The sequence below is a fragment of the Crocodylus porosus genome, unplaced genomic scaffold, assembly GCF_001723895.1.
Source record: "Crocodylus porosus isolate Cpor-Errol unplaced genomic scaffold, CroPor_comp1, whole genome shotgun sequence".
Classification (NCBI taxonomy): domain Eukaryota; kingdom Metazoa; phylum Chordata; order Crocodylia; family Crocodylidae; genus Crocodylus; species Crocodylus porosus.
In genome coordinates, this window is record NW_017728907.1 from 57,253,717 (window position 1) to 57,277,795 (window position 24,079).

Genomic DNA, 24,079 nt, shown 5'->3' on the forward strand with positions numbered 1-24,079 from the left:
TTGGTGACTAGGCTAAAGCAGCTGTTTGGTACCCTACTTACTCCATGTTTCAGCCATTAATTTAGACAGCTGTGCAAGAACTGCACTATGCAGCGTGGTATTATAAATGGAATACTTTACACTGGTTGAATTTGCTTCTAACAAAGCCCAAATCATAGCAGCCAACTGGAAATACCTCAGGGGTGGCAGTAAAATCTGTGGCTGCATTCTTACAATTGGAAGTATCCTGACTGAGCAGCAACAACTTGCTATAGCTCCAGTGGACACAAGAGGTTTCAGCTCATTGCGTCTCCACTTACATTATAATATGCTTGAGAGATTCCTCTGCGAGTAGAAAGCTATACATTGTGTACAGGTAATCAAAGAACAAGATGCAAGACTGACCTCCAAGCTTATTTGATACTGCCCACTTTGGTACCTTCCTTTCTCATTCAAGATTAATAACCAAAGGGAAAAAAAGAGCCAGTGGCAGTGGGTTGTTCTAGTGAATCCAGCACATCCATCAGATCTCTGCAGAACAAAAAGGACAGCTCTGACGCATGTAAAAGTACTCCAGCATGCAAGGGGTTACTAGGGTCCTGGCAATCAGACATCAGACCTGGGTTTATAAAAGGGAAGGTAGTGGAAAGGAGGTTACCATAACCAAGTAGGAGGTTAGCTCGAGCCGATTTGTTCTGGTGTGGAATTTATAATTTTGAAAATAAAAGTATATGTATGTGAAGAGATCTGTACTTGGGATTTTATTTTCCTTTCTGCAGCTGACTTAGTCTCAATGGAGTCGAATTTCCACAGCTGGAAGAACGAGGAACATAAGGGAAGGGGGGAAGCAGAAATTGGGAATGAGGTTTCCGCCTCTCGCCTTCAGCTCAGTTATCGATGGGCAGGAAGGACTCATTGCGATGGCGGATGAGAAGTAGCAGGGAAGCCATGCCTCCTCCTCTCCCATCAAGCAGTAATTTGTACATTTCTGGAGCTTTGCATTGCAGAATCTAATTTTCCAGAAAACAAGCATATGAGATTAAAGCAAGGATATATTTTTAGTCTACAGCATGTGGATTTAGCCACATGGCTCCTACTAAAACTAACGGGGGTTCTGTAGATAAATCCGCCCTGGCTTGAAATTGTACTTGGAAGAAAAATATGCACACAAAATGGCCAAATGCTATCTGCACTCTACATTTATTTTTAAATTAAAGCCACCCTCTGCGATGAACACATTCACTGGCCAATATCTCAATCCTGGGATTTATTTTCAAAAAGTTGCAAGAAAAATTCTAGCACTTACTTGTGCTGTCAGTGAAGTCAACAGGAGTCTCACAAGAGACTTGATTAGAAAGGAGGGCTTCCTGGAAACAAGGAGTCAAGTCCTGGCACTGCCTTCGCTGGGAGTAGGACGATTGGGAAAAAAAAGGTTCTGCATGATCAGTATCAAATGGAAGTCATATCTTAATTATAAGAAGGTGAGAGAAGTCTAAAAACATTGTCCTTTTCCCTGCTCTGTTTTCCATTCTTATGCTTTTATAGCAGTATATCTTTGTTTTCTCTTTAAAGTCTATATAAAAATGTTCCCCTTCAGTTTAGACCTTAAGTTTCAATAATTAATAATGGCAAAGGACAAACATGACCAAACTATAGGTCTCCAAAAGCAAAGTTTTATAATGAGGTACTTACACTGTAAAAATAGAACAATAAATAACCTTAGTTATATACATTTTTATACACAGTCAAAGAGGGCTAAGCATTATTATCCTTATCACAAAGACAGGATAATCAGGGGGCAGAAAATGACTTGTCCAGATTAGCTTCAGTCAGCGGCAGAGGCAAGAATAGGGCAAGGTCCTATAGTCAGGCCACTGGGCCTTAATGCAAAAGAGCCTAGATAAAATTTCCAGCTCAAATTTCCTGTGGAAACTTCTGCTCAACTTTGGCCCTTTTACTGTGCTTCCCCATCCTATCCAAGGAGTTAAATATATATATGAGTCCATCTCAGCAACATGGAGACAGTGCATCCCTATCTCAGAGAACGTTGAAAGGATTAGTCCACTACTGTGTACGAGAGGCCCGGATACAATAGTGATAGAGGCCATGGACAGAACAGAATACAGATCTCCTGACCCTCAGAATACACTTGGACCTAATGGTTCCTCTAACGTGTAAAAAATTTAGACCAGCGGTGGGCAAAATACAGCCAGGAGGCTGGATCTTGTTCGCGGCAGGTTGGTCCTACCTGACCCAGGCACATATGGCACATCCTACTGCCTCCTGGGCATGCAGTGAGGCTGGGGCAGCTCTGTGGTGGGATTGCCTTCTAGGCATCCCAGGTGGCAGCAGCTCCTTCTGCCTGCTGCCACCACTGGCCCTAGCCCTGAGGTATCAGTGGAGACCTGCACTGCACAGCCCGAACCCCACGCACCCTGCGCCTTCTCTACAATCACCTGCCCAGGTTCAGCAGCAGCAGCAGGAGACAGAAACTGTTGCTCGGTGTGGGGAAGAAGTGGCTCCTCCCCACTGCCACCACCGGGCAGTTCTCGCTGCAGCCACCTGGAGCCCGAGCCGCACTGGGCTGCCCTGAGTCTCCACCGCCATAACCGCTACCTCCAGGCTGCCCAGCGGGGCAGTGGTCGCAGCACCGAGCAGACAAAGGGCAGTCTGGCACAGCAGGGGCTCCTGGCAGCTGCAGTGAGAACTACCCAGCAGTGGCAAGGGGTCAGGGCCACTTTCCCCACCATGCTGAGCAACAGCTGTCCTGTGCTGCCACTGCTGAGCCTAGGCAGGAAAGCCCAGAGCAGGCACGAGCATGCAGGATCAAGGTGGTACCATGGGGCTGGGGCCAGCAGGGGCAGCAGCCAGAAGGAGCCACCGCCACCTGGGATGACTAGAAAGTCAGTCCCACTGCGGAGCCACCCCAGCCCTACTGCATGCCCAGAGGGCAGCAGGATTTGCCATAGCCAGGCCCAAGTTCCTGCTGATCTGCTCCAGTGGGGCAGTATGGCATGGGGAAGGGGCTGCACACTGCTGGCGGTGACAGGGAAGCTCCTCAGGGCTCATGGGCTCCAGGCTACTGGGGGGCAGGGGTGGTAGTGGGTGCTGACCAGCTCAGTGGGGGCTGCACAGGAGGCTCCCATGCACACCCCACCACACCCACAAATCTCCCCCCTTCACCAACCACACCCTCCCCCACACACAATCACACACCCCACAGAAACCTCCCCCCCACAGCATCCTCCCCCTGCACAAAAGCCAGATCAGGGGGACAGAGGGGAGTGAAACAGCCCCAAGGCCAGGTGGGGATATGCACAGTGGCAGCTCCATCCTGGATGTGAGCCTCGCTTGACAGAGGGACCCAGGCTGGAGGTTTCCACTCTAGCCCAGGACAGAGCCAAACCGAGTTGAGCATGCAGCTGGGGGAGCCGCTCCTGCCTGCTGGCCACTTCTACCCCCTGCAGAGCAGTGTCCAGGGCCCCCACAATGGTACTCATGGCACGGGCTTGCTCCCTCAGCCCTGAGTGCTATTACCTGTGTCCCTCAGGCCGTCAGGCGCCCAGCTGGGCATGCCCTGCTCAGTGTTCCCCTACCCAGCGACAGCAGTGCAGCATAGCCCCATGTCCTAGGTGCCAGGCATACGGCATTACCCCTACAGCTTTCACGCCATCTGGGGGGCCTGCCCTGGCCATACTGGCAGGTTCTGCCCATGCCATTGAACTGTGGTTGGCCACCAGGCAAGACAGATAGCAGGGGCAGGGAAACCATAGGGGTAGCCTCTTGTGCCTGGTACACAGAGCCATGCTGCGCCACTGCTTCTGGGTAGGGAAATACTGGGTGCACCCAGTGGCCCAGGGGATGTAAGTAATAGTGCTTGGGGCTGAGGGGTCGAGCCTAAACCATGCACTCCACTGCGGGGGCCAGGGCTGGCCTGGGCACCACTCTCCAGTCCATGGAAGGGGCCACTGGGCCAGAGCTGCTCCCTCTGCTGCATGCTTGGCTTAGCTCAGCTCTGCATTGGGTTAGCACAGACACACGCAAGTCCCTTCCCCACACCTCTCCCCAACCTGGGTTCCTCTGCTAAGTGGGGCACATGTCCAGGATGAAGCTGCTGCTGCAATCTCTCTATGCATGTCCCCACCTGGGCTTGGGGCTGTTTCACTCCCCTCCCTCCCCCTTTCCAAACTGGCTTTTGTTCCTGGGCTGGCCCAAGTGCAACCCCGGCTCCAGTGACTGGGAAGCACAGTGGAATCAATCCCTGGCTCGGAGTGGGGCCCTGGGGGTCCTGGACTATACTGTGCCATAAGCAGGAGGGAGAAGCCAGGCAGACCCCAGCTGGGGTCCCTGCAGGCCTGCGTGGGGGTTTAAACCCCTCCCTAGTCATACTCAGCCTGCCGGGGCCTGGCTATATCCTTCCTCCCCCCCCTCAGCTCAGCTTCCCTCCAACCTGAAGGGAACAGAGGGTTCGCTCTAGCACCCCCAACTTCTAGCCTGAGCCACTGCAGGCATGTGCCTGCATCTCCGGATTCAAAAGTGACTGTCTATCCAGTTGCTTGTCAATTCAATCTACGCAGGTTAGACAAATCTGCAAAGATTGAATCAATTCAGGCTCGAGCTTTTCAAATGCCTGTACTTAGTCTGAATGGTGTCCATGGGTGAAAAGTAGACCATACATTAGCACTGCCATCCTTTAAATGAATGGTATCTCCATTTCCTATCATACCTCTTCTACTGTCTCAGCCCAGGTCCTATCAGGTAAGTGTCCATATAACTACGCGGCTGTTGGTGCAAACAGCTTTGCTGGCAGACTCAGCAGTGGGTATAAAATACAGAAGTATCACCTTGCATGTCCTGGTAGCTTCTAGTTTTGTGCCATGTGTACACATGAAGAAACCTGGATTATCACTGCTTATGCTCTGCCTGATAAAGTGAGCAACCTTTGCTCTCTGAGGTTGTAAATACAAGATGTTACAGGAGAATTATACCCATTAAACACAAAAAGTTAATTAAAAGACAGGATTTTCTAGAGAACCTAAGGGAGTTGGGTGCCCATCTGGCTCATAATTTCCTTAGGCCTCTTTGAAAATCCCAGCCTAACCTTTTCATTTCACCACACATATCCCAGCATTTAGTAGCACACAGGCAAAGCACAAAGAAAAACTGAAGCAGAGAAGAGCAATTTCAGGGCAAAAAAGGGAATAAAAATGTTTTGATGCCCCTGCCCCCAAGCACACCTTTTTGTTCTGGGAGTTTTGTTTCCAGTGTGAGAAAGGAGAAACGTTTAGGAGTCGGGAGCTGAAGATATTTGTTTCAGTTGTATCTCCGCAGGAAAGTCTCCCCCACTCCTAGCATTTCCCCTCATTTTGCATCCTGCAGCATACATATTATGCTTGAATGGGCGGCAAAACACTTTAAAAGATTTATTTCTGTTCAACAAACTTGCTTTCGGTTTTTCTGCAGTCAGCCCTGCCAACTGCAAGCACTCTCCCCGAGGCAGTAAATTTGAACACTGAACACCTGACACAGGCTTTATTCCAAAACCGTCTCACGTGTGCTGGGTGCCCAAAAAGAACAGTGTTGTGCCACAGCACCCGCTGGTCTTTGAAAAATTGAAATGGTTCAATGTCTAATGCTTTGAATTATTTCCCAACCTTCCCACTAGCCCAATCTGCTCCTCTCAATTCCTTTTGATTTGTTTTAGACTTTGTGGCTGCAGCGGCACCAACAAAACCGCAGCATCACTGCAAGTTTCCCTGCCATGGAGCCATGCCAAGCTAGTCTCAGATTCAACCTCATCCAAAAGCAGAACAAGGTCACTCTGTCTAATTCTCTCATCTCTTTTCTCCTGAAGAAATAAACATGTGAAGAAGCAATCCGACTTCAAAACACAGCTCTGCAATTAAATTTCTACATAAAGGCTTTCTCCCCTTCCCTTCAGGCATGGGCTCATATCAAAACCCCAGATCAAATGCCCCCGAAACACGGGGCAGCATCTTATCATTGCACTGCGGACCTCACCTTCCTGGACAAATCTGCCCACTTACCGAGGTAATTAAGAGAAAATTTCTTAAACTCACCCCACAGTTTATTTCTCAGATACAAGCATAGCTATTTATATACGGCAGCATGCTGGCCACTTTCCAGAAAGGGAGGAGCTCCCAGGGGCAGTCTTTAGGTGGAGGGGGAAAGGAACAATAGGCGAATTATGGACAATTGTCTATACAAGACAACCTGGCTAATTATAAACAAAACAGATGTGGAGATGAAATCCTGGCCCATTGAAGTTAATAGCAAGATACTTCTTAGCTTCAGTGTGGCCAAGATTTTACCCAGGGTTTTTGAGAGAGGCTTTTAACTGGAGAAACGGGGATTTGAGAGCATAACATTCATAGGGGAATATATTGAAGAAGGCACAGAGGCGAGCATGTGATCAAAACAATATCTATAAGTATTAGCCCTACTTCCCATTAGGGTTCACCAGATGAATACCAAGTCAATCATGTTGCAGGCCAGGGTCCAGAAGCAGACTGAGATCTCTTATTCCTGAGCCAGTGAAAGATTGCAACCACGATGCTGCATGGCGAATGATCCACTTGTGGTCAGTGGCAGCAAACTGCCTACCCGTTATCATCTCTCCTAGCTTCATTGAACTTTATTTTGACTGTCAGGTTCAAACCCCACAACCTTAGGAGGAAAAAAAAATTAATACAAAAAGATTTTCACCTGGTTTCAGTAAAACTCAGCATGACCCAATCCCACTCAAAAACGAGGCCTCAACTTAGAAAAAATGCAAAAAAACTTGGCAAGCTTTTACTAGGCTTAGGCTCTGTGCCAAGTTTGTACCAGGATTGCCAACTGTCTGTAAATTTATGGTCAGCCTGTAAAAAAGACAAAAAAAAAACTTTTAAAAGTCATCTATCCATAAATTCTGTAAAAATAACTTGCCTACATAAAAATAAGAAGTCCTGACCTCGTTTCAAGACTCATAGCCTGAATTAAACTACATTCGAGCACTGATACTGGAGAGAAAGAGCAAAGCCAAGCCACTAGGCTAGGGACACAAACTGGTATAAGTGATCAGAAATCAGTTCAAATCTGTCACACAACAGCAGTTCAGTGCACATAAACCACTTTCAAAATGGCCAAAACTAGTTTAAGATAAACCTGGATGGATGTAGTATCAGAGGGCACTTGTACACGCGATGGGGGTTTAGTCCTCAGGGTTTTATTCTGTGCCCCCTAAATTGAAATGTGTTTTTAATTGAAACCCACCATTTCAATCTTTCCAAAACGTTACTGCAAGGAATCCTGTTTTGTTGTTCTTGCGTCAGAACAAGAGCCTCCCCGTGGGCAGGAGGCGAGCTGCCAATGGGTTCAGTGGCCCCTGAGCTGTGGGGGTCACCGCCTTCTCTCCATGGTGGTGGTGCTCCTTGGGGCCACCCCAGCAGGCTACTGGTCGGCCAGGTGTTGCCTCAGCTCAGAGGCAAAAACCTGGCAAAAACCTGATCCAGGTGTTCCCCAAGCCTTCTGAAGGAGCAGCGCCCAACGGGAAGGCTTGGGGAAGAGTTGGATCAGGCCAGGTGCTGCCTCTGAGCTGGAGCAGCACCGAGCCTGCTATCAGCCTGCTCCCTGGATCTGAGGGGTACCACTGCCAGAGAGGGTGGACTGGAAGGACCACCACCACAGAGCTTGCCCCCTGGCTGTGCAAAAGGCAAGCAGGCTTCACCAAAAAAAAACAAAAACAAAAAAAACAAAATCAGGCCCCTCAGTGCTCTGCCTTCTTCAGGCTCCTGCAGCCAGCAGGATGCCTGGGACTGCCCAGGGATGGGCTGGCTTGCCCCTGGGGCAGCACAGAAAAATGGCAGGAGGGCAGCTGGGTGTGCTGGTGGCTAGAGAAGGTGGCAGGGATGGTGCACAGGGCTCTGGAAGCCCCCGCAGGCTTGGGGAAGCATTGGATCGGGCATCTCTAGAGCTGGGGCAGCACCTGGCCAGCTAACAACCTGCCCAGGCTTCCAGCTTCCTGTGCACCATTCCCACTGCCTTTTCCTGCCACCAGCAAACTCAGCCGCAATTCTTCCACCTTCCCACACTGCCCCAGGGGCAAGCCAACCCATTCCTGGGAGCCTGCTGAAAGCAGAAGCGGCAAGAGGCCTGATCCTATTTTTTTCTAAGGAGCCTGCCTACGTGCCTTTCCCACGGCTAGGGGGGTGAGCTGACAGCTGCATTGTTGCAATTTGCAACATTTCAAAGTAAATTGGGATGTAGCTTAGTTTGCAATGAAGCAAACTCATTTAAAACCCCTCAAACTCTTGCATGTGTACAGCATGATGCTATTAAGCCACACAACATGATACTTTCATCATGTGTACATGGTAATGGTGTTGTGTATACAGACGCCCATTCTTAACTGATTTAGCTTAAAACAGTTTATTGAATTTTTGTGTCAGATCCCCTCCAGATTCAAGTTAACTCATAGTCCCTCAGACTCCCAGGATGCAGGGTGGGCCAGTGAGCATGTGGCTGCATTTCCAGAATCAAAAGTGAATGTCTGTTCACTTGTTTATCAGTTCAATCTACACAGCTTAGACTAAACTGAAAAGATTGAATCAATCAGCCTCGGGCTGTATGACTGTCTGTACTTAGCCCCGATGTCTAAGCTGAAGTGCTGCTTGGAGCTGTGCAGTGAACTGTCTGTCAGGGCTTTCTGACTCACCACAGCCTCTTTATTACCTTGCAGCTGGAATAGAGCTACAGGGCTGTGGGGGAGGGGGAGAGGCAACAGGTAGAGATCCTTGCCCAGATGATGGCAGCAAGGCTGGCAGGAGTAAGGCTGGGGAGTTAGCAGGGATACAGGCAGCATGATACAGGCTGCGGGGTGAGTAGAAAACTCCTGTGGTGGTGGTAGCAGGTTGTAAAACCATTGCTAAGATCACACAGGGCTGCCAACCAAAGATTACTTTCTTTTTTTTTCTAAACTGACAGTAAAAAATGTGCATCAGTAAAAAAAAAAAATAAGTTTCCCAGTAAAGCTTGCAAACTTCAGTTTAAAAAAACAAAACAAAACAAAAATCTTGGCTTAGCAACCCTGGTTTGCACCAAAACAAAGCCACTCAAGTTTGGCTCATCTCATAACGAAAGTTTCACACACCTTTAGAAATAAACCCCAGCAGAACTACCCAGCTACAAAGAGGCTCTGCAGAAGTAGAACATCAGAGGAGACTTCCTGTTGTGTAGTTAATGTACAGGGACAGCAGATGGGTCTCAGTCTCAGGGTCTCTTTAGCTTCCCCTTAGAAATATTCATGCAGCATAAATTCAGCTATATGTGAATTCCTCCTGAATGAGCTTTTGGAAGATCTCCTGAGAATGAAGCAGATGTGTCACTCACTTATAGAATCACAGAGTTAGGAAAGACTTCAGGGATTACCTGGTCTAACCCCCTGCACAAATGCAGTGTGACTCGTAATACAGAGTCGCCATAAATTCTTGCACGGAGTCGTGACTGATTGGCATTATAGACCCAACATGGACTACCGCTAATTCTCATCCGGCCCTCAAGAATTCACCAAGTCTATGCATGTTGTGAAAAGTTGAGGAAGTATTTTCATCTTGCATCAGCCAGTTAGCCAACACTTTTCTTTCCCTTGTAGGGCAGGATATAAGTTTATGGGACACAGGTACGTATTATGTAGATGCACTCTTGAGGAGATTCCACCATTATCCAGCAGTTGTCAGGTGATAAATGTCACGGCTGATGGAGAAGGGAGGAACAACTGAGCTCAGCTCTCAACTTTCTCTCTCCTTCCCTTAGTTTCTAGTTTAGAGACACAGGAGGATGCTTTTAAAATATAATATTATATAATGTTGCCCAAATTTTTGTATATTAGAGATAGCCAGTGCACAGAACACTATAGGATATGTTGTAAAATGTATCATACTATCTATCAGGGTTTCTGAAGCTCAGTCTGACAAACCTTTAAACGATAAATGGTAAGAAATGTGATAGGTAATGAATTTAGGGCTTAAATTCAGTAAAGTGAACAATTAGGAGATTGGCATTCATTCCAGTACAGAAAGAACAGAGACAAATTTGAGTCCAGTGGAGGGCAATGAACATGAGGAGGGGCCTGGGGAAGATGACTTCTGTGGAGAGGCTGAGAGAACTGGGTTTATTTAGCCTGGAAAAGAGAAGACCAAAGTGGGATTTAATAGCAATCTTCAACTACCTGAAAGGTAGTTACAAAGAGGATGGAGCCGGACTGTTCTCAGTGGTGGCAGATAACAGAACAAAAAGCAATGATCTCAAATTGCAGCAGGGTTGCAGAAGTTGAGGTCAGATGGTTAGATACGAGGAAGACTTCTCTCACTAAGGGGGTAGTAAAACACTGGTACAGGTTACCCAGAGAGGATCCTGTTTTCAGTAATCACATAGGGTTTTAGTACCAGTTATACTTTGGAGGTTTTTAAGACCCAGCTAGACAAAGCCTGGGACGGCCCTGCTTTGAGCAGGGGGTTGGGCTAGATGACTTCCTGAGCTCCCTTCCAGCCCTCATTTTCTGCGATTCTGTGGAGCCACATTGCTAACCTTTACTGTAATAGCAGCATATTCTCTCCTTAGCTTCTGTTCATATCTTCCTCTTATGGTAATGCGATTTAGGCCTGCACAGTATAAAGGATCATGTACCCCTATATCTTTACAAAAAAGGTCACCAACCACATAGCTCCCATAGCATCCTTAATCGCTAGTCAAAAGTTCTGTTGCTACCAAATTCAGAGAACGTCATTCAGCAGCCATCTGGGAGTAAATGAGGCAGAAAGTGAAAGTTAGCAAGGCAACTACTGAGCTAAGAGACAGCTCAAACATGCAGGGAGTTGCAAGGGAAGCAAAGGTGAAAAGGATAGGAGGAAACGTAAGCTCTAGGTATGCTACATAATGTAACGTATGTATTTATGACTTGTAGACAGAGTGGGAGGAGATGCACCACAAATGTCATCACAAAAAAGGCTAATAATTCTACACCTTCAGAATTTCCTTCATGGGGGGAGTGAATCGTAGGATGCAAACAGATATGCTGTTTCTTTCAAAGGTAGGAAATATATAAGACACACTATAATGAATTAAAATTTGCATGGATGTGCTCAATCCCCTCCCTCTACTGGAGAGAATCAGCATATCATCGGCTCTGTGCTACTGATGGATAACAGACATCTTCATACACGTCCCTTGTGATTTTCAGAAAGAAAGCTCGGAGCGGTATCATCAATGTCATTGTGAAGTTCCTAGTGGCCACATCATACAGCATAATGACAGCCAAGTACAAAGGTGGTTAAAACTCCTAGGTGGTTACAGATTTGTTATACTATGTAATAAAATAAAATGTCAGCCAAACATCTCCAGCCAAGTGTAAGGTAGATTAATGGTGACTAAAATAAAAGGAAAGTACATATTTCTCTTTCTTTTATTAGATCATTTTAAATGAATCCAGTTACAGAATTACAATATTTGATCTTTGCTGCTTTTTAAATGTTGTAATGAGTAAATTAAATCCAATGTTTGAACTTGAAATCACATTCTGAAAGTGGTACGGTCTGTAACAAATGCATTACCACTAAATTCTTGTTTTACTGCATTCAGCTGATGGATATCAGTTATATCATGGATCCCTGAAAGAGGCGACTTTCATGCTACCAAGAGGATATGAAATATTTTGATAGGTTGTAATATGACAATTTAGAGTAATAGAGCAAATTCAATTAAACATAAAGATGCATAAAAATATATACTTAGCCCTAGAATTAAACAAATTCTTTCCTTGGACTTCCGAGTCAGGATAAACTGGCAGAACGATAAGCTTTAAGAGTATGAATGACTTCTAGCCTAGCTTGTTGCATCTGGTCCCGTACACCAAGACACCAGATGACCTGACTATGTGCATCAAACCATAAAGGAGAGAAAATACCTTGTTACCCTGTATCCCTGCCATCAAGATACCATTGAACTGAAGGATTAGCTCAGGAGATTGATCAGGGTGCATGTGATTTTTATGGCAAGGGAACCTATTCAAACCTGTTTCCAAGCTGATATTGATCAAACTGAATTTGATCACTTACAGCTATTCAGTGGCTTAAGCAATGTTGCCAGCTCTTACGATTTTATCACAAGCCTCCATAATATCGGGTAGTCTCAAGCCCCGACTCCTGGATTCAAGTGACTACCAGAGACTCTCAACTTTCATTAACTATATATACATGCACACATGCACACAAAGTTTATATTATATAAACTTCTTTATATCCTTCATAGATGTTAAAGAAAAGCTTGAAGACATGACCCAAGAACACCAAAGTGTCATAAACCGAAAAGGAAATAAAAGAAGCCCACCTTTATTATCTTTACCATCCCATGATTTTTATACTAATTGTGTATATCTGAGGACTGAGTCATGAGTTTTGACTTGCTGGACTGAAAGTGGGTGGGCTTTGCCCAGGACATATCATCATCTATCATCACATAACTGGCATTAAAACCCTACATCATCACTAAATACAGGATCAGAAAGATACAGGCCCAGAAATAGGCCCCTCCAAGGTTGCACTGAGTCACTTTAGTATGCCTCATTCAGAATCTTGTTCTGCCTCTTACGCTCTATCCTGAGAGAGCAGCAAAGGAATAAAGCAGAAGTTTCCCATCTCCCTAACCATCCTTTCCCATAGTTAAGGCCACAGCTGTATTTTCTACACAGAAAAAAATGAACTGTTCTAACCTTTGAGTTAAAACCCATTTAAATTGGTGCAAAGCCCAGCACAGACAAACTTCTTTCAAGACCAAAGTGGTCTTTTCTCAGTTCAGCGTATGTTAATGGAGAACAGGTTAATATTTAATCCTTGCGATTATTACATTCTTCAAGTGTAGAAGTTTCCATATAAGGGTTTGTACCAATTTTACTCTCTCACTTAAGGAATACATCTACAGTTCAGCACATGGGACAGCTGAACCAGTCTAAGGCCTATGAGTAGGTGAAAGGAGAAGGCATTCGTCTATAAAGAATGTAGCACAAATGTGATTGGGTTTCAGGCATCAAGATTTCATCCTCCAGAGGAATCAAATTGTGTGTTGGAAACACATAAGAACAAGTCTGTAGGTTCAGTTCACCACAAAGAATACTTGGCCTTCATCATAATTTTGGTTCCAAGATGTCATTTACTTTTTTTTACTTTTTTAAAATACATAAATAAATATATGTTTCAAATAAATCTCTGCTGTGTCATCATGCAATTTTCTAATCTATAACAGACTCAGAAACATGCAATAAAGAACAAACAATTCTTTCAGTCGAACAAGCAAACTATCACAGCTATAAGCCAAACAGGAGAGGCAGAGCTTGTGTCATCTAAAGGGTACACAAACCATATCTTGAGTTTTTCAAATAATTCAACAGCTCTTTTCCATCTAAAACCAATTTTCCTCCCAAGATAATTTTGCACTTATCATACGGAGGTCAGTTAAATGAATACATCAAGAACAGTTTTAGTTAGAATTTCAAAAAGTCTTGGAGTTAGGTAAATGGTCTACTCTGTGGGCATGGTCATGTTCCTAATGGAAAAAAAAAGCAGCACATATCTTATTGACACCCAGTAGGATGCAACAGTACTTCAATGATCACTACTGCAGAGAGCCTCAGATCAAAATCAAGATTCCCATACCCCCAAGGACTTCTATAATTCATAGGCAAACCTTGTATGCGTAGTCAGTGTTGGAATATGTGTTTCAACAAAACTGTTTGCAACCATAACTATAACAAAAAGAAATTACTGTTCTTCTGTGCCACAGAGTAAGTTGGCATTTATTCTCTACCTTTACCCTCCTCACTAATTAAACTGTGCCAACAGAAATCCTTTTTTTTTGTCCAAGTCTGACAACTGTTTTCCCAGAGTCGCCATTTTTTAAAGCAAACTATCTTCCTTGCTTTTGTCTGAAGATAATCTCTAAAAGTGGAAGATAGGAACGAGGCCAGGTGGGGAGGACACTGATTATCTGACGTTGGTTGGCTGCTATATCAACTTCTTTGCTTTCTCCAAAGCATCTGCTGCTGGTCACTCCCAGAAACTAGTTATTGGATCAGCTGGACAGCAGGTCTGATTCAATGTGACAGTTCTTACATTCCTATCTGATTTTTCCTCCCTGCCCAATACTAAGTCTCCATCCATCAGAGCTGTCCTGCATCTAGTATTCAGAATATGCAACCCAGAATTAAAATTAAGCCCAACTGAGTTAGTTCCAAGTGGAGTTTCTCCGAGCTCTAAATAAGTAACAGCTTTCAGTCCACTACATCAGCATGAGCCACCAACTAGATGAAACTAAGATTATCCAGCTAGAAAGTTAGAAATCCCTCAGTCTGGACAGTGTTTCCAATGTAAACATTTTGGAACATTTCTCCTTTACCCTTTCTACAGCTCTCATTTGACTTTTAACACTTCATTAGCCTAATAAGATCAATAAAGAAAGCCACCCAAAACATCTTCTTAAGTAAAGAACTCTGACCCTTTCCATAAATATTATTCCAGTTCACTAATATCACATCTGCTGCACATCTGCAGCGTACACATCAATTGCCCAGTGTAAAGAAAATACTGATAATGCTGACAAGGAAAGGAAAAAGAAAAAAAAACTGAGGTAGGGGAATCATCATAAAACGCATTCTGTTCTCAGACTGCACAGTCAGTAAACACTGACGTTTTATATGCCTCATGGCTTGTTCCTCCAGTGATATATATGCTCTCTCACAGGCCTGAAGCTGGGCAACAGGCATACTGTGCAAAGATGTTTTATATATATTATCATTAATTTCTTTATTCTATAAAGAAAAAGTAGATGTTTTGATGACTAGTACACGTATTTACCGGGCTTCCTAACTGCCTAATACATATTGAACTGGTCACCTGTACTGATAATTACAATACACATGCATGTCATTTATCTGGGGATTACACAGGCTGCATCAGGAAAGGAAAAAAAGCACGTGTTTCCTGACTTCTGGTCCCATCCTTTCCCACAGCCGGGGCCACAGCTGTCTTTTCTACACAGAAAAAATAAACCCTTCTAACCTACGAGTTAAAACCCACTTAAAGTGGTGCAAAGCCCAGCGCAGACAAACTTCTTTCAAGACCGACGTGGTCTTTTCTAGTTCAGCTTATATTAATGGAGAACAGATTCATATTTAATCCATGTAATTAGTACACTCTTCAGGTGTAGTAAGTTCCCGTATAAGGGTTTGCACCAATTTAACTATATCACTTAAGCAATACATCTACAGTTTGGCACATAGGACAGCTGAACCAGGCTAAGGTCTATGACTAGATGAAAGGAGAAGGCACTCTTTTATAAAGAATTTAACACAAATCTGATTGGGTTTCAAGCATCAACACTTCATCCTCCAGAGCACAGTTTCTCAACCTGTGGTACGGGTACCCCTGGGGGGATGAGAGACACAGGCAGGGGTACATGGGTACCCCAACCCTCTTTCTCTCTCTCAACCTCTTTTCCTCTCTCTTGCCCCTTCCTCCTCTCAAAACTATGGCAAAAAATTTTGTCATACATCACATGGCACTTTAAATTCCCCAGTAATAATTTGGTGTGTCACGTTTTGCACGGCCCTGGTTTCAGCCCTCCTAGCTTTGGCCAACATCACCTCTAGCTCAGGTACATACTTGAGTTGTGCACCCTGGTGTAAAAAGTGGCAACCCGACCCACACCAGATCATACATCTGTCATATCACAGCCTTATATACACAGCCCTTCCAACGTATGGCACACGTTAGTCTGTAAATATAAAATCCCCTGGAAAATTGAGTGTTGGGTTACTTTTGAAAATTTTAATAAGTTAGGGGGTACTTATTACTTAAAAGGTTGAGAAACACTGCTCCAGAGTAGTCAAATTGCCTGTTGGAAACCCATCATAAGAACACGTTTGTAGGTTCAGTTCACCACAAGGAGTATGTGGCCTTCATCCTAATTTCTATTTGGTTTGCAGTCAACTACTCGAGTTTGAAGAAAACGTAATGAATACAGAAGTATTAAAAAAAGGATAGAACATTATTAAACTAGATCACAGTTGAAATAGCAAAAATACTGAAAAACAATGTTTGAAGCCATATCCCTCACAATCCTTCTTATATTGGATGGGCTGCTCTATAAATTACTCGGCTTAACAACAGCTTCCATCCATACTCTTCCCTTGCTTTATTCCCAAAGACTCTATTAATGCAAAATGATCCCTGGCCTGCTGAGCTGCATGACAGCATAATGCCCAGACGAGGCAGAAAATGTCACCGATCACACCTGGCCAATATAATATATACATCAGCTTCTCCCAAGCAGCAGAAGCATTTGTTGTTGTTGTTCTGTGGGTCAAGCCACAGAGAAACAGATGGAACGGGCACTTTAGTTACACGTGAAGTCTCTAAGCCCATCCACTTTATTTAATGACAGATAAAAAACTGGCCTTAAACACGTGTAGAAAAAGCAGTTTTCTGTCACCCATATGATCACAGGTTGTTATATTTGGCTGTTAGTCTGTCCTTCAGAGCGCCAACATTTCCAGCTCCTTAGATCGAAGGGGTCTCTTCCACGTATACTAATATTCTTCCCCCTCTCCACTCCCAACCTCTCCTGGAGAAGGAACTGGAGGTTGGTTGTAAGAGATTTGAGTAGTCCATCACGTTCTTTCCTGTTGGGCTAATGAGGCTCAAGTCATGAGGACTGCAAGGAGAAAGAACAAGAGCTAAAACAACCCACATAGCCCCCCAAAACATAAGCACTCAATAATGTAATGAAGACACAGTTAAATATTCAGCAATACCATTCACTTTATAAACATGCTGTTGGCTTTGAAACAGTGTTTTAATTTAGTGGCACCAATGTTATCACTTGGGTTACAACCAAGCCAGTAGCAGAAAGATAAAAAAACGTGTAGTGGGGAAGAATATTAATCCTTGGGGAGAAATGTTAGGGTCATCTTTTAAATCCTCTACGGCAGGGGACAGATGCAACTTCAAACCATCTTAAAAGTAGGGAGGGGACTTGCCATGCAGAAGTGTTCCTCGTCTTTTCCAATTCAACTGTTATGGGTTGCCTTCCTCTAATCTGAATAAAAGATGTTTAAAGTTACAGCAGTTTAGCTCATTTATGCAGGTATAGGAGTGGACAGGTAGTAGCAGTTATGCTGGATCATCTTGTAACAGCTGCACCACTATTAAATTGCTATATCTATCAGCTGCACCACTATTAAATTGCTATAGCTGCACCACTATTAAATTGCTATGGCTGCACCATACGTAGCACCTACTTATAAATGAGAAAGGTGTATTAGAATTGGAATATTTGCATTAAAGCTTCTCCTTTTCAAAATTAGCTGCAATAGTTTCCTTGGGGACACCTGGTCCCTGGAAGCGATTTTCCTCTAATAAAAAGGAAATGAAGCCAGTTATTCCATTGCTAATAAAAAGTTATGTATTAAAACAGGATGCAGGTCTATTTCCTTCTCTCGCTGTTTATCCTTGTTTCAAAAATTTTCAAAAAAGGGTTTAGAAAATGGACTGAAAGGTGGGGTTACGCTAAATTTTTAAACCAGTACTTCTGAATGAATTATAAACAGTGCAGCATACTCAAACCTTCATACAATCCTCATACCATCACACAATTAGTGTCCTCTCTCTCACTCCCTGGGAATAAACCCAGGCCAAGAAGAGTGTGCCTATTTTCTACCGTGAACATCAGTAAATTCTAAGGTCAACTCGTGTGGGTAAGAACGCCTGCTTTTGTAGAAAATTAAAGATGTAGGAAGTTTATGTATAATTTATACCATTATGTTAAATGGAATTTTCTACGTTCAAGGTGGAAGGCAAGGGAGTAAGTTAAAATAGGTTAAAAAGGTTTGTTACTACAGAGAAAGAAAAGCCTTATTTAAAATATATTCACTCCCGATTTTGTTTACTAACACCGCTTAAAGAGGGCTTTTGGCCTCAAAAGATACTTGACAATAAATAGACCATAATTTCACTGGCCAATGAAATGCATCAATGGACCGTGGTATAAATGAGAAACTCTGACTACACAGAACCACTACACCAGAGTTTAGGGAAGACAACAGAAGTATACCTCATCCAGCTAAAAATCAAGGGGGAATTTAAGTAGGAATGATGTAGTTGTCCAAATTGGACTTTAGCCACAACATCTGTTTTTGCAAAAAAGGGCCACATTAGTCACTGAAATGCGCAAATGCAATGATGTTTATTCACTGACACAATGAACTGCAAAGACTATTTGGGAATTACAAAGGTGTCCCGAGTCACTGCATGATACTCAACAATGATAACTGAGACTGAAACAATTCAGTGTTACACGCAACTACTGCTAAACATGAGTCTTTACATGTGCAACATGATGCAACTAGAAGTTGGAAAGGGGCCTTTCACATAACCATTTAAAAAAGGAAATTAAGAAAATAAATCATCATCCAATCAAGATAAGAGTTTAGATTTCCTTTTAGACGAGCAGAGCAGGATGAAGAAAGCTCCTGGATACTCAGTGATGTATGTCATGTATATCGGGAGTGTCTTGGGCCCTTAAGGTGGAGTGCACATCGATCAAAGCAACATGTTCTGAGGGGAGCAAAGCATTCACTCCACCATTAGCTCAGGCTTTCAGATGAGATGTAAAACGGAGTCCTGACCATTCGTCATCATTAAAAACCCCACAGCAATTTTTCCAAGAGTGAAAATGTTAACTAACATGTCCTGGCCAACATTCAACTTGGGTAATTACATTCTGCTTCCTAAAACTCTCCCTATGACGTCACTGGATTAGTTTTTCTTCATTTCTCTTCCCCAAACTGCTCCTGTACAACGTTGCTAGCCCAGAATGACTGCTGTGCTCTGCTCCAAAGGTGCATGAATTTCAATTATGGGCAATCCCTGCATATATATGTCTATCTATCTACCTATCTATCTCCTGAAGCAAATGCACAGAGGGTCAGATTCTGATACCCTAACTTCATATGGAGGAGTACTATACTTTCCAGTGAGAAAACCACTGATTGAAATGAGACTTCTTGGGAAGTACTGGAGGTCAAGAGTTGGAATTTCTGCTTCGTCTCAGATGAATAAAAAAAGATGGGCCACATCCACAGCTGGAGTATATGGATGCATCTGCATTGACTTCACTGATTTATGCCACTTGGCCAATGTCTCATTAATCTATCTTCTCCTGTCTGGGTGCAGCAGATGTCAAAGATGCTACACGTAATGCGCACTTAGACAAGGCCCCAAAATGCGAGATACGGATATCAGAAAGAGCAAACCTTGAATCGCACCATCTTGCAAAATCTTCATGCTGTTTTCATGAGGAGCCTAGATCTGCTTGAACTTTGCTCACTTCAATTAAACTAATGGCTCTAAACCAGAAATAAATTTTCTAATGTTTTATTATAAGACTGACACTAAACATGTAAGACACTTTATAGACAAATAGAATGAAATGCTCTGGCCCAAAGGACTGTGGTCAGCAAGGGGCAGTAGCCACCAGAAGAAATGGGAAAAGATGGGGAATTCTAGCCTGCCAAGGAAACTGAAAAAGCCTGCTGAATGACCCCAACACCAGCAATGCCATGCTGATTTCTGTCTCCACTGTTTTGAAACAAAGCTGACGTTGTTTGAAGAGCTATTTCCCCACTGTTAGCCAGGCTGCCTTCAAGGATATAGCCCTTCTATGGTCTCTTTAAAAAACATCTGGACAACAATTAGAAATGGGTCTTTTGGACGTTTCAGGATAGTCTATTTCTCTCCAGTCTGTTTTGGCACCATGTGTGAGGGCAAGACCAGTAAGTATGTTGTCCACTGCATTTGCACCCCTAGGGTCCTAGAGAAAACCCTGAGGACAAAATCCTGAAGAAACACCCAAAAAAGAGAGTTGAGATGTGGCTGGTATGGAAACACTACAATTAACATAGCAACCATCATTTTTTACCATATACCGTTTTGCCTTTTCGAATATATTTTTCCCCGTCCTCAGAAATTAATTCAATATAAAGAGGTTCTCCTGAAAAGGTCACCATTAGCCATCTCCAGGATATGTTCTTTTGAGAAATCATAGGAGGCAGATGACACAATATCTGTCATACCATACTCTGTCATTGGTACATACAGACTTCTCTACTGCTGCAATTAATTAGTCGAAGCCTGGGATGAGGGTGGGAATACAAGACTGTCAAAGAAAGGGTGATAGTGGCAGAGGAGAGTGCTAGGAAATCCAGGCAAAAGATCTGTGAAGAAACTTGAAGACCCAAAAGTAATCTTTAGGTATTGGTAATGGGCTGCCCAAGCCAAGTTTTTGTTCTTTCTTCTTGGCCTGGCTGGACTAACACTAATTAAAGCCTCCATCAAGCTGCTCTCATCTTGGTTGGCTGCCATCAGTCTTAACAGCGTGGAATCAGGATGGCCTGTATCCGCTCCTCCGGCTGAAGGAAGGATCTGGTACATGGCAATTCTGGTCCACCAGTGAAGTGCAAGGTAGTTGCAACACATGAAGATGTCAGTTCTTCCTTTACCAAAAAGTGATTTTCAAACAGCAGTACATACAGGCACAATAAACTGATACAAAGTTTGGTCAAGGAACAAGCATTTCCAAAATCTGCATTATTTCTTTAACCGTTCCATTTCATCAGTAGCCTGAAGAAGATATGACAAAGATATACACCTTTTAGTCTTCTTCCCTTCCCCGTTTAATTTTTTTAACTACTTTATCGGGAATGTAGATGCTAGAATTACTCTATACTCCAAGAGCATTCTGGCAAACAAGTTACAAGAAATGTTGCTTTACTGGCACCAATGGAGTCTCAGATCAGCCATCTAAAAATAGAAGGGTTCCCCCCCCCCCAACAAATATATGCCCCCTTGATTTTACAAAGGCAGTATTTTAATTCTCACCTAGTTTTGCTACAAGTGATCGTTACATAGACAAAATGACAAAGCACTTTGTACTACTCCTCAATAAACCTTCCTCAGTCAAAGAGGTATTGCCCTATGAGTCCCGCTAAGCAATGCCATTCTCCAGTCAATGAGAGGTGCTGGACTCAGAGGCTGGATGGGCAGCAATGCTCGTTTCATAAGCGCTTGACTGATCAGACCAAAGCTGTACTCCAGGCAGTAAGCTGGATGAGACTTCTGTTTCTTGTTTAGACCAACCAGATCTCACTCCCTTCCTGCCCTCCCCTCTGCAACGTATACCTTTTATTAAAATAAAAGCAGGCATTTGTTAATTAAACATTAAAGGAGAGCTGCAAATACAGAAAAGCAAGCAACTGCCTTCCCTGTCCCCAAAACATAACATTATATAGCATCACATATTGGCACCGAGTGACAATCAGCTTAGTTCTGTATCTGTTCCTCGCACCTCTAAATTGTGAGCCCTGGATTTAGTGAGAGACTGCTGTCAAACACGCACTTGCCCATCATAACTGATTCCAGCATTACATCTCAGTGAAAGCACCATACACGATGTAGGATACCTCAGAATAACGTTTAATAGGTCGGAAATTGCTAGTACAATACCACATCGGTAATCTTTTATCTGCAGTTTCCTTTTTTTTTTTTTTTTTTTAAAATGCCTTATTACATCACAGAAACACAAGACATTAGACAGTAAACAGTACAAAGAAGAAAATGATGGTATCATATGTGACTGCTCATTAGAGGAGCAGAAGCTACACTCCACTTAGCTAAGGAAATATATTCAAGCACAGAACTTTACTGCCAATCTTCTTTTTTTTTTTTAAAAAAAAAAAAAAAAAAAAAGGTAAAAGACCTGTTGCCAAAAAGACTAATATGAATTACAATATTTTTCCTTAACTTGTTAGCTCTGGTTTTTAGATTTTCCCCAGCATAAAGAGCTATGAGGAGCTTAAGAATAAAATTAAAAACACATTCAGCCTAGATTGTCTAAATCCAATGTTATTATTCCCCCCCCAGATTCACTTAAGTCCACTGAAGATGAAGCTGCAGTGTTGGAGGGTTATTTGCTCCAAGGACCTTTTTAATATGGCTGTATTGTAATACTGCAGTGCAAAAACCTCTCTAGTCATAAAAGGAAAATTTAGCTCAGAAGCAGAACTTGTGAGCACTGAAAAACACATTTGCTTCAATTTGTACTCATTTAATAATGGTGTTGTTTAATAAGATCAGTTAAAATGACTGTCCTCAAAGGCATAACACTGTAACCTCCTCTTATGAGACTCCTAGGGCACTGAAATAAAATTCATTTGTCCAAACTAGATAATCAAAAGCAAGCCGGGACATTAAAAAGAGAATATTTAAAGGGAGGAAAATGTTTCATGACAGACAAGAAAATAGCTTCCTGCTCATTTTCTTCCCTTTTGCTATAAAATTACTGTATATTGTCTGTGCACATGCATACACAGCAACACAGTATATGAATTATTTCACTGCCAAAAAAAAAAAAAAAAAAAAAAAAAAAATTGTCCCTTGTCATCTCACTTTGATTTTTGCTCTAAAATTAAGGAAAGCACACTGTATCTGCACCCATTAGGAAAGAGCTATTAAAATCTAGGTGTATGCTGTATCACATCACTAGTCAAATCCCATAAATCCGTGCATAATTATTTTCCTACAAGGTTATGGCTAATTGGCCACTAGCCTAATTGATTAATCATCGAAATTTTAAGGAGGCATCAAGAAGCAGTCTGAAGGGCAGCAAAATATTTATTTAGGTGCAAGCATTAAACCGTTCGGAGACAGCTGGCTTTGGTTGCTCCTTTTGGAACGTGCAGGCACAGGTTGGTCGAAAAAAAACCACGTTAGAGTCGTCTCAAAATCAGGAAATCAACATCTCCAGTAATTCTTCCCACTACGATCCTGAGAACAATCATTGCAATCCTAAGTAAGTTCCTGCTGTCCGGCTATGGAAGAGTTAAATTATTTTGAACATGACAACACAGAGGGTCCTTCCAGCAGACACAGATTCTGCATTTCCACGTTTGTGTAATAAAATGTACATTTCCTTGTGCCTTAGCCCTGCTGGAAAAGGCAGGGGAGAGATGCCAGGCATTCAGACCCTTGCTTCCTCCCTGTAATCATCCTCTCTGAATAGAACTTGCACTGATCACAAACAGCTCTGTGACGATCACTCCCGTTTCGACAGATCGAGTGAAAAACGAAAACTTTGAGTTAAAAGTCCAGGACTATCTAGACATTATTCCCCCTCCCCAAATCCAACTTAACAGGAATCAGGCACACAAGTGTAATTGGCAAATGCACTAATGAGATGCTACATTATGCACATTGCTTCCAGCAAAACCTTTCTGATCAAGGCTCTGCTGTATTCCCCCACCAATTTTAGAATTAAAAAATAACAACCGGTCCTTTGCGGTGTATGAGCAGATCCATCCCAACAGGATCTCCCCAAGAACAGGTCTCATGCCAGAGGATGCTAAAACGGTACAGGGGCCAGACATAAAATGCAGACAGGGAAAGCATGGGGGAAAAAGACACCATGAGAAATTAAGCAATGACGAGACACAGGATCCTTCCTAGACCTCCTCCCCCTAGCCCCCATCCCTTCGTTACTGCAATCAAATGAAATACCTTCTCCTACCTTGAGCCAGTGCTGCTCCCTCACCAGCCCCCCACTCATCCTCTTGTTGCAGAAAAATGCTTGTCCCCCCCCTTTTGTTCCCACGGTATATTGTCAGTTCTGGTTTCAGGGGGGTCTGGGTATGTCTGCCAGTGAGCAGTAGATCCCTCAAAAAGAAGACTTGGAAATGAGTATCCTAGTGAGAAAATCCTCAGCAGTTTCAGTTCAGTGAGAGCACCTCAATCACAGCAGCAGCAGCAGAAGCAACAGCAGCAGAGGCAGTGCTGGTACTCTGCAGGCCACATCGTTCATACCTTATACATCACTACCACATTCCTCCTAATACTGGTCCCCTGCAGCATTTCCCCACCTAGTGTATGAACTGTGTACTTTGCTTTGCTGCTCAGTTATAAATGTCTGTGCATGTTCTTAATCATTCCCTTGGTCTCCGTCT

At 43.4% G+C, this 24,079-nt stretch overlaps 1 protein-coding gene across 1 annotated transcript in view; it reads right to left on the bottom strand.

The window, feature by feature from the left end:
• The window catches only part of DAB1 (DAB1, reelin adaptor protein), a 771,943-nt gene extending 748,039 nt beyond the window's left edge, over positions 1-23,904 (bottom strand). The window contains exon 1 of the mRNA XM_019531498.1: positions 23,647-23,904. The gene's annotated coding sequence lies outside the window, so the exon portion shown is untranslated. The remainder of the gene's footprint in view (positions 1-23,646) is intronic.
• Between the last annotated feature and the right edge of the window lie 175 nt (positions 23,905-24,079).